Source organism: Amblyraja radiata, chromosome 12 (assembly GCF_010909765.2).
Source record: "Amblyraja radiata isolate CabotCenter1 chromosome 12, sAmbRad1.1.pri, whole genome shotgun sequence".
In the NCBI taxonomy this organism is placed as follows: Eukaryota; Metazoa; Chordata; class Chondrichthyes; order Rajiformes; family Rajidae; genus Amblyraja; species Amblyraja radiata.
The window spans coordinates 10,048,464-10,059,970 of record NC_045967.1 but is presented as its reverse complement, the minus strand read 5'-3'; the positions used below and the strand labels follow the sequence as shown (position 1 = coordinate 10,059,970).

The 11,507-nt window shown below is 44.7% G+C and overlaps 1 protein-coding gene across 2 annotated transcripts in view; it reads left to right on the top strand.

Annotated features, from left to right (window-relative positions):
• Positions 1–4,417: 4,417 nt before the first annotated feature.
• The window catches only part of ccdc160 (coiled-coil domain containing 160), a 13,801-nt gene continuing 6,711 nt past the window's right edge, over positions 4,418–11,507 (top strand). Inside the window, exon 1 of one of the 2 annotated variants that reach the window (XM_033030200.1) lies at positions 4,418–5,130. The gene's annotated coding sequence lies outside the window, so the exon portion shown is untranslated. Of the gene's footprint in view, positions 5,131–7,169; positions 7,194–11,507 lie in introns of those variants that run through there. The other variant, XM_033030199.1, reaches the window with a different exon arrangement.

Sequence of the window (11,507 nt, the reverse complement as noted above, 5' to 3'; positions counted from 1 at the left end):
CACCCCTCTTCCTTCTAAACTCCAGCAAGTACAGGCCCAGAGATTTCAAGCGCTCCTCGTATGTTAAACCAACCATGATACGATAGAGCACTTAAAGATAGGGGGATATGGTGTGAACGCAGGAACAGGGTACTGAATGTGGATGATCAGCCATGATCAGTGAATGAGGGTGCTAGCTCGAAGAGCCGAATGGCCTACTCCTGCACATATTGTCTACTGTCCGCTGAATCAAAATTTTTAAACCAGGAAATAACGTAGTGCGATGATCTGGAACTTCCAGTTATGCTGGCGAAAGCAACATTGATCACAACTTTAGAAAGGAAATCATAAAGACTTGCAAGGTAAAATTATTCACAATAGTAGCTGGAAAGAGTAGAGAAATGTGACCAAATAGATTGCTCTGCATGGATTTAATAAATTCCTTATTCTAACAATTTTACAAATGGGTTGCACTTAACAATACAGGCAATAGAAAAGTGGAGTTTATTTTCAAATTGTACCAAATAATTTGGTTGTCTCATTTACAATAGAGCGTCTCATTTACAATGAGACAATCTGTAATGTCTGAAAAAACCCATTATATTCAACATTCAGGCCAGACTGAGCTGCTTTAATCCTCAAAGAACATTAAATTTCTCATCACTTACAGAGTTACCAGATTTTTGAATTCACGGTTGCTTCCAATAAATCCTTTACCCCATTTAAGTTGTGGTAACAATCTTATGCATTAAAATTTCCCTTGAGTAAACTATTTTACACATCCTCATGGTGGCAGCCCCCCCAAATGTACCTTTAATAAGACTGACAAAAATAAATCAGAACTTTTATTTAAAAGTCACATTAACGAATATCAATCTCTTAAGTAAATGTCATGCGGATTACAGATGGATACCGTGCAATTTTACAAAAGCACAAAAATCAAAATTGCATCGTGATCCACCCGACAACAACAAGACCACAGGAGACAAGACTCCCAAAAGGAAAGAAACAGCGAATATGACCTTAATTAGTCCATTTGCCGTCAAGTCCTTTTTTCCTCCACAGGCCGGGACAAGTGCAATACTGTTAACACAATACCCAGTAATGCAACAAATCCCCACCCATGCAAGAACCAGCCTGCGCGGTTTAGATGTGCTGTCATTACTGGTTGGGTTCAGTAATTATCTAGCTCTCCAGAAACCACTGATACAGTCAGTTTTGCATGGATTTGCACAGCATCTGGTACGTTGACAGCTGGATGCAAACCTGCAAAACTAACTGTAAACAGTAATCAAAAACTTCCATTGCCTCAAAAGGCCATTTTAGCGTTTTTGTCTAGCATGACTGTAAGTGCTCATATTACAGTAGATTTCATGTACTACTACCTGCACTATGAGCACTTTGGTACTGCATGGACAGTATACATTCCTGTAAGTAGCAAAATACATGGTTATGGAAACACGCGAGGGTTGCCATCGGGCAGAGATAGAGACGGAAGCCAAATATAAAAGCAAGCAGCAACACAACTCCCTACTAGTTTTGCATAGATTTGCACAGGTTACTTCTACCTGTAGTACAAAACTGCAAAACTGGCAGAGAGTTGCTAGGGCATCAATAAAACAACTGGAGCACATTGAAGGAAATATGGTTATTTTTGGTAGAAGGCATGGATTTCTTTAAAAATAAATGTCATCTTTAAGTATAGTTGCCAAGACAAAAATTGTCTTTACATTTGTAAGACCTTAGAATTTGAGTATGTGCCATATGTGCGCTAATTTCTACCAAATTAAACAGAATAAATTTGAGCAGAGCCACCTTCTAACAAAAATCCATTGTTTTAGCAAATTACTTGAACATTGATCTTAGCCAAGAACCGTCAGCTCCCTGAAACAGAAGAGGGCATATTCTGTTTCTCTGGCGAAGTTAAATATCATCAACATTCATGCAATGGTATGTACAAGACAATAATTAACATTATACTGACATTCAATTAATAAAAACAGTTTTACAAGCAAGCCCATGCAATAATCTGACCATTATACAAGCGAGTTATCATCAATTTACAGGCTGTGCACATGCTCAAGAAGCAAAATAAAAGCTGATATTTTTTGTTACTTTAAATTTTATCAAAAGTTGAAAAATAACTTGCAAAGCAAGACTCAAGCAGCTTTTACATAATTAGAAGTGTTCTCTGAAGTTAAATTTCACATCCTTCAAGATGTTCCTAGTTTTATTACCAAGCTGACTGTGTAAAATCTTGTGCCAGAAGGAGCACTTAGGGCAGTAGATTCTAAGCTACTTCACTAACTGCACTAGATGCACCTTAACACAAGGGCTACATTAGCATTATGCATGCATGGCTCACAAAGCAACAGCAGTGTGGTATTAGGAGGTTAGGAGGCTTGGGCGAGATGCAGTCAAACAACTGCCAAAGTGATGCAAGAAGTGCTCCCACTGCAGTAGATATAAGCCTGCTACCTGCACTGTAAGCACTTTTACACAACTCTGACTAAATCCAGTGCATGACCCAAATCGACGCACATGATGTTCATTCACCTCATCTTCAAATTGCTGGCCACTTTATACATTCACACCTGTTGGAATGAACCAAAAAGAACAAAGTCCCGGTTACTGTTAAAAACAGATACAATAAACAGCACTCAATTTGCAAGGCAATAACCCGCAAACAGGTTTTGGTAATTATATTTTAAATACTAAACCAGAGACCACAATCTTGTAGAAGCAATAGGCCATCATGTTATTGACAGATGTTAAAAGGATCTGGTCCAACCTGCATGGTCTCATCTCTGCCTCAACAAACCAGTTGTAGGTGTAAAATAATCCTCTTAATAATACTCAAATTTAGATTTTAACTTCTGCTGTAGCAAAGTTACAAAAACTAGGCACAAATTTCATTAAACACTCTCAGTGAAACTAAGGTTTCAAAATTTACAACAGCGCATAAATTGAAGTAACACCAGTCTACCTCAGAACTACCATCTCACTAAACTTAATTGAAAGCATTTACATGTTCTGCAGTAAAGTTCAGAATCAGTCTAAAACAAAACCTTAAAAGTTACAGGGATCCTCTAACTCACTGGATACGCCAGTTTACGTAAAATATCGATTTAAAAAGGGTAACTCCATAATTAGATAGGGAGATTCATCATTGCCTTGTTACAAAAATGTTCCCTGCATTGCCCTCAGTTAACATAATGCCATACCACTTGAGTGAAATGCTGATTATCTGGGAAAACTCGTAAAAGTGAGCCTATAGACTAATCAAACTAAACGTGGTAACAGTAATAGGCAATTATCCCCCAAAAGTGCATTGTTCGAGGAAGTTGTGTCCCCCGTTCGGAATTCGGATACAGTGGAGCACGCGTTCAGCCCATCCCCCACCGCAGCAAATTACAACTGGTTGGAAGGGGGAGGGGAAGTACCCAGGGACATGGAGTTTTACTACCCTAGTAACGGAAGAAAGAGCGCGAAATCAAGGGGCAAGAAAAGTGGGTTCCGGAAGAGATTTTAAATAATTAAATCACATGTCATAACCGAAATATACGATGAAAACTGAACGAGGTTTTGAGAGATACAATGAAGCACAACATTAAAGTGCAGGTAGAAACAAAAAGCTGGAGTAACTCAGCGGAACAGGCAGCATCTCTGAAGAGAAGGAATGAATGGGTGACGCTTCGGGTCGAGACCCTTCTTCAGACCGCAGGTCCCGGGGACTGCGTCGCCGGCCGCGGCTCCGACTGGAGGGAGCAGCGTGCGTTTGTTTACCGCGGTACCACGTGTGACTGGATCCCCATAGATGCAGCTGCTCTCACCCCTCCCTAGGACCAGCTTCACTCCGGCCGTGCCAACTCTCCGCATACGCTGTGTTGTTTAATGAGCACAATCCACCTTCACGCTCTTTCAGATAGTTTGGGCTATTACTCCGGCTGCGCTTTCCAATTGAAGCTGGTTTTCGGCCGGTGACTCCGGGAGGTTGCTGGGGAGTAGACAAAGGGGAGCGGAGGGCAGAGGTGCCCGGGGGAGGAGGGCCGACCACATGCTCCTGCTCCCGGACTACAACTCCCAGCGGCCCATGCAGGGCACCCGGGAGGGGTAGATGTCCAGGGGATGGTGAGAGGTGCCCGGGGAAATGGCGAGATGCATCCGGGAGATGGACACAAAAAGTTGGAGTAACTCTGCGGGACAGGCAGCGTATCTGGACAGAAGGAGTGGATGACGTTTCGGGTCGAGACCCTTCTTCAGACAGATGCCGAGAGGTGGCCGGGGGAAGGATGCCCGGGGGAAAGAGGTCGATGGGGTGTACGAGAGGTTTCTGGGGTGAGGAGGGGAAGGGTCGACCGCGTGCTCCACACCCGCCATGAACTACAACTACCAGCGGCGCAGGCGGCCGGCGCATGCGCCCTGGATCCGCCTGCCTACCCTCGCGGCCTGGGGCGAGCGCCGCTTCCGCCCGCGCCATGTGCTCCGCTCCACTCGCGGACAGGCCGCGGGAGCAGCCGTGCGGGCCGGATTAAAGCTGGCACCCTACAGCGCTGCTTCATCGGTGCGGCACTGGCCTTCCAGCTAACGTGCCGTTCTGGCACGAACGCCAACTGGGCGGGAGGTGAACTCGGGCCCAAGCCTCAGCCCACTGTCGGCCAGCGACCTGCCTGCCCGCTGATCCTCCCTCTTCCTCCAACCCGGCACGGACACTGCCATCAGCACCTACCTTCCCAGCCCGCATGAAGAGCGGGCGGCTGCCGCTGCTGCTCGCCCCTGGTCGGCTTTCCGAAAGTGGCGCGAAGAGCCGTCCACGTGACGCGGGGGCGGGGCTGCTTGCTGCCCGAGCCTCATTAGCATAAGGCCCCCGCAGCGTCGCTCATTAACATAAAACGCAGCAGCGTCGCTCATTAACATAAAACACAGCGGCGTCGCGCGCCGCCAGGACAACGGTTCAAATGTGGAGCAACAACCGGCGTCAGGGCAACGCACCCGCCTCACATTCCCCGCGTTCAGTTGTGGAGCGGTAACCGGCTGTTTGAATGTAGATTGCTAGCTCAACGAAACCTCCACAGACACAAAGCCGTTGAACAGACTGCCTCTAGTCAACAACGCAATAGTTTAAAACCCGGTTCCTGGACCTTTGTGGAAGTAAGTGCGCGCAGCTAGCAATGTTACAACATTTTGAGATTTTAAAAATCAAGTCTGCAATTTATCCCATCAGATAAAGCATAAAAATAAGTTTAATTTGACACCTAATTCCCTTTCATATCTTCAGTATTATTGTTATGACCATTTTCATACTCGGAAATTAGCATCTTGTTCCCTATTGCTTTTCCATTGACTTAACACAAAAGCTGTTAGTTACCTAATTGTAGTTCAAAATTGACCGTTGTGACGGAATTGACCGTTGTGATGGAAATAGTAATAAACACCCAGACTGCCTTGTAAATTCAAAAATGTGATATTCTCAAGATCAGAACTTTAATATGTTTAATATAACTTTATATAATATAATTTAATATAACTTTAATAATACAGTATTATATGCTGTAAGTCCGTAACAGATAGGTAAATAAATTACAATTTCTAGCAATAGACCAAGTCTTTATGGTAGTTGCTAGCTGGTACATTGGCATATCATAATCAGTAGCATCATCATCATACTCCTCAGATTGTAACCAATAAGCAACTCTGTACACCTTGTTTTTCCTCAACTTTTCAATTTTGGCATTGTAAACTACAAGTTTTTTCTCTTCAAACCACGCGTGACATGCCTTTCTGCCCATTACTTTCCCATTAAGAATGTCCTGTAGATTCCATTTCTTAAGAAAAGGATATTTTCAAATCCAAATATCCAAATAACAAACTAATCCCATTCTCACAATATAACAGGATTTTAAAATCTCACTGTCATAATAATAATAATAATAATAAATTTTATTTTTGGGCGCCTTTCAGAAATCTCAAGGACACCTTACAGAGATTAACAAGAATAATAAAACATATAATCAGAATAAAATAAATAATAAAAACATCACAGAGACACAAATTAAAAACAGAATTCAGTCCAAAAACAAAAAAAATCAAAAACAGTGTGAAGAGAGAGCAGCGGCAGCTAAAGCGCGCCAGCGTCCAGTCTCCCTTCCGACAGCCATCTTGGACAAAGACTAACAGGTTTACTTACAGACAAAAAAATCATCCCCCCACAATGGATTACCACTGTGAGGGAAGGCACAATGTCCAGTCCCCATCCCCAGTTCACCCAAAGTCAGGCCTATTGAGGCCACCGCAATTGCCTCTACGGAGGCCCGATGTTCCTGGCCGTTCTCACCGGGTGGTGTTGACCCGGCGTCGGGAGAGTCCTCTCAGCGGCTGGACCACCTGGAACGGCCGCTTCCTGACTGGGGACCGCGGCTTCCGAAGCCGACAAGGCCGCGCCGGTTTGGAGCTCCCAGGCTCCCGATGTTAAAGTCGGCGCCGCCCGCTCCGCTCCGCAGATCCGCAGCGGTCACAGCTCACCGGAGCTCCAGCGCGTCGATCCAGCGCGTCATGAATTTATATGCCAGATGGAAGGAATTTAATGTTTAATTCCCATAAATTCCCATAAATTAATCTAGCACAATTTGCACAATACATGGGACTAAAACTGATATATAGTATAAAAATATTGACTATGGATAGACAATAACACAAAATATAGACGATTTAGATGCTCTTATGACTTGATTGTCAAAAAAAAAGCATTTAAATCACCCTGCGAGTGTGTTTTTCTGGAACGCGATCGATTGGAACGTTGCATTTGCGGTGAATTTGAACTCCATTTCGGCAGGAAGAACACTGCCGGTTCGTATGGGGCCCAAATCACATTTTCGCAACGTAAAAATAGATTAAAGCCATCCCAAGAAGCAAGATTATATGTAAAATATATACGACTTACCCTTTTTTTTTGTCCCATTCTTGCGATCCGTCACGTAGGCGTTGAGGGTGTTAGAAGTCGCTTTTTATTTTAATCTAATTATTAAATTGTTTCGTGATTTTTAAATTTTCTTTTTAAACGGGAACAGAAGTCGGATCGATTATTCTTCAGCAGCTAGCAGCCCGAAGAAATCCGCCTCCAACAGGCAGGAGAAAACTGGATTTTGATCCCGCCCCCCCCCAAAGGCGCCAAAGTCACGCACACGGCCAGTGGCAGAACTGCAGCGCCGCCGAAGGTATGTTTTGTAACATCGCTACTATAGCCTAACACTTCATATAATTTTAATGTTAAAATGTGCTGCCTGTGATCAGCAAAGTTTTCAAAAAATAACAGACGCATGTGTCTTTTATATAAATAGGAAGTTTTTTAAACTGAACATACCGAAATCATCTTGAAGCAAACTACATTTTGCAGAATAGGATGTATGTTTATTAATTAACTATGTTGTAAATGAAGTCTGAAGAAGGGTCTCGACTCTGAACGTCACCCATTCCTTCTCTAGGAGGGGGGGGGGGGAGACTTCATAAAGAAATGTGTGGAGGACTGCATCCCTACAAAAACCTTCCGAGTGTTTCCCAATCAGAAACCTTGGATGAACTTTGAGATCCGCACTCTTCTGAAGTCCAGACACCGGGCATTCATGTCTGATGATACAGTGGTCTACAAGAAGTCCAGATACGACCTTGGTAAGGTCATCAAAAAGGCCAAAAGGGACTTTTGCTCCAAACTGGAGGATGAGACAGATGTTCGGCAGCTGTGGTGGGGCCTGAATGCAATCACCTCCTACAAGGCGAAACCAGGAGGCAGCTCGAATGTCGGCGAAACATCACTCCCTGACGAGCTCAATGCGTTTTACGCACTCTTTGATAGGGAGAATACTGATGTGCCTTCCCGATCCCTCATTCGCTGTGATGGTATTTCAGTCTCAGTCACAGAGGCCGACGTCAGGAAATCCTTCAGAACCTTCGAAAAGCGCCTGGACCTGATGGTATACCCGGTCGTGTTCTAAAAACCTGTGCGGACCAACTGGTTGGAGTTTTTACGGACATTTTCAACCTCTCACTTCTGAGGTCTGAGGTCCCCACCTGCTTTAAAATGGCATCAATTATACCAGTGCCCAAGAAGAGTAAGGTGATGTGCCTCAACGACTATCGACCAGAGGCACTAATGCCGGTGGTGATGAAGTGCTTTGAGAGGTTGATCATGGAGCAAATCAACTCCTACCTCGACAAAAACCTGGGCCCACTGCAGTTTGCTTACCGCCACAACAGATCAACGGTGGATGCGATCTCGCTGGTCCTCCACTCCGCTCTGGACCACTTGGACAACAAAAACTCATATGTCAGGCTGTTATTCATCGATTACAGCTCGGCATTTAACAAAATCATCCCCTCCAAGCTGGTTACCAAACTTGCAGAACTGGGTCTCTGCGCATCCCTCTGCAATTGGATCCTCGACTTCCTCATTCACAGACCACAGTCTATTCGTATTGGTGGAAATGTGTCAGCCTCGATAACAATCAGCACGGGAGCACCACATGGCTGCGTGCTCAGCCCCCTGCTGTACTCACTCTATACTCATGACTGCGTAGCCAGTCACAGTACGAACTCCATCATCAAGTTCGCTGACGACACCACTGTTGTGGGACGTATCACTGATGGGGATGAGTCAGAGTACAGAAGAGAGATCGAGCAACTGTCCATATGGTGCCAGCGCAATAACCTGGCCCTCAACACCAGCAAAACCAAGGTACTGATTGTGGACCGGAAGGAGTAGGATGGGGACCCACAGTCCTGTTTATATCAACGGGTTGAAAGGGTCAAGAGCTTCAAATTCCTGGGCGTGCACATCTCTGAAGATCTTTCCTGGTCCGAGAACAATAATGCAATTATCAAGAAAGCTCATCAGCGCCTCTACTTCCTGAGAAGATTACGGAGAGTCGGTTTGTCAAGGAGGACTCTCTCTAACTTCTACAGGTGCACAGTAGAGAGCATGCTGACCGGTTGCATTGTGGCTTGGTTCGGCAACTTGAGCGCCCTGGAGAGGAAAAGACTACAAAAAGTAGTAAACACTGCCCAGTCCATAATCGGCTCTGACCTCCCTTCCATCGAGGGGATTTATTGCAGTCGCTGCCTCCAAAAGGCTGGCAGTATCATCAGAGACCCACACCATCCTGGCCATCTCCCTGACACTCATCTCCCTGCTACCTTCCTCATTCACATAGAAGGTACAGGAGCCTGAAGACTGCAACAACCAGGTTCAGGAATAGCTACTTCCCCACAGCCATCAGGCTATTAAACCTGGCTCGGACCAAAACTCTGATTATGGTGGCCCATTATCTGCTATTTGCAGTTCATCAGTTTATTTGTTTATGTGTGTATATATTTATATTGTGGTATATGGACACACTGATCTGTTTTGTAGTAACAGTATGTTATGTGTGCTAAGCAAAGCAAGACTTTCATTGTCCTATCAGGGACACATGACAATAAACTCACTTGAACTTGAACACAAAGCTGGGTGGCAGTGTGAGCTGTGAGAAGGATGCTATAAGGCTGCAAGGTGATTTGGATAGGTTGGGTGAGTGGGCAGACGCATGGCAGATGCAGTATAATGTGGATAAATGTGAGGTTATCAACTTTGGCGGCAAGAATAGGAAAGCAGATTATTATCTGAATGGTGTCAGATTAGGAAAAGGGGAGGTGCAACGAGATCTGGGTGTCCTTGTACATCAGTCACTGAAAGTAAGCATGCAGGTACAGCAGACAGTGAAGAAAGCTAAGAAGGGTCTCGACCCAAAACGTCACCCATTCTTCCCACTGAGTTACTCCAGCATTTTGTGTCTATCTTCAATTTAAACCAGCATGTGCAGTTCTTTCCTACACAAAGCTAATGGCAAGTTTGCCTTAATTGCGAGAGAATTTGAGTGCAGGAGCAAGGAGGTCCTACTGCAGTTGTACAGGACCCCGGTCATATAGTCATAGAGTACCACAGTGTGGAAACAGGCCCTTTGGCCCAACTTGCCCACACTGGCTAACAATGTCCCAGCTACACTAGTCCAACTTGCCTGCGCTTGGTGCATATCAAGTCAAGTATCAAGTCAAGTATATCTTTATTATCATTTTCCTGAGTACTCACATACCCAGAGGAAACGAAAAAACGTTGCTCAACCAGTGTTCATTCAGTGTGCAGTAAAAATAAATAGAAATAAAAATACATATATCATGACAAATTAAACACTCTGCTCTCTACTAAACATCAACAGGCGTTCCGATCGGCAGCGGCACGACAGTGGCTCTGCTGTAGTGTGTCCAGGTTGGTGGTTGGTGCGCGATACTTTGGCAGGGGGCAAAGTCCGTTTATCAGTCTTATAGCCTGCGGGAAGAAGCTGAGGAGCATCCTGCTGGTTTTGCAGCTAATGCTCCTGTACCTCTTCCCAGATGGCAGGATGGAGAATATGTGATGCGATGGGTGGTAGAGGTATTTGATGATGGAGATGGCTCTGCTGGTACATCTCTTCCTGTATATGTCCAGCAGGAAAGGGAGTGGAGCACCAATAATCCTGCTGGCGGTCTTCACAATCCTGTCTAGTTGGTGCCGTTCGTACGCCTTGCAGCTCCCGAACCAGGAAGTGATGCCGTAGGTTAATGTGCTCTCGATTGTCCCCCTATAAAAAGTTTGTAGGTGTGTAGTGGGGAGACCTGCTTTCCGTAGTCTTCGGAGAGGGTGTAGTCGCTGCTGGGCTCTCTTGACCAGTGCTGTGGTGTTGGTCGTGGACGTCAGGTCATTTGGCAGGTGGAGTCCTAGGAACTTCACGCTGCTGACCCTTTCCACATCAGCTCCATCGATGTGCAGAGGTGTATGGTGTTGTTTTCCCGCCCTCCTGAAGTCACCATCTCCTTAGTTTTTCCCACGTTGAGAATGAGCTGTCCTATCCATGTACTTGTCTAACTGTTTCTTAAACGATGGGATAGTCCCAGCCTAAACCACCTCCTTTGGCAGCTTGACTTCGGCAGACCCACCACTCTTTGTGTGGAAAAAGTTACCCCTATACCAATTGAATCTTTTCCCCTTCACCTTGAACCTATCGTCCTCTGGTTCTCGATTCCCCTACTCTGGGCAAGAGACTGGGTACTGATTTTGGATCTCATCCATGATCATATTGAATGGCAGTGCTGGATTGAAGGGCCGAATGGCCTACTCCTGCACCTATTTTCTATGTAACTCAGATTATGAAAAGGCCTTTTTCAGCAAGTATTATGCTCAATATATTGGTATTAAATGTCACATTTATTGTTACATATCATGTAAGCAAAGTATTTTAAGTTTGTCGAATGTAAAACTAAAAACTATATGCCTCAGGTTATCGAATGAGATATAAATTATTCGATTTTTTACAATATAATTATGTTTGTATATTTTAAAAAATCCCAATATTTGACCTTTGCTGCATTCAGGTTAGTCATATGACATGCAGGAAAAGAACTGCAGATGCTGGTTTAAATCGAAGGTAAGCACAAAATGTTGGAGTGACTCAGCGGGAGAGGCA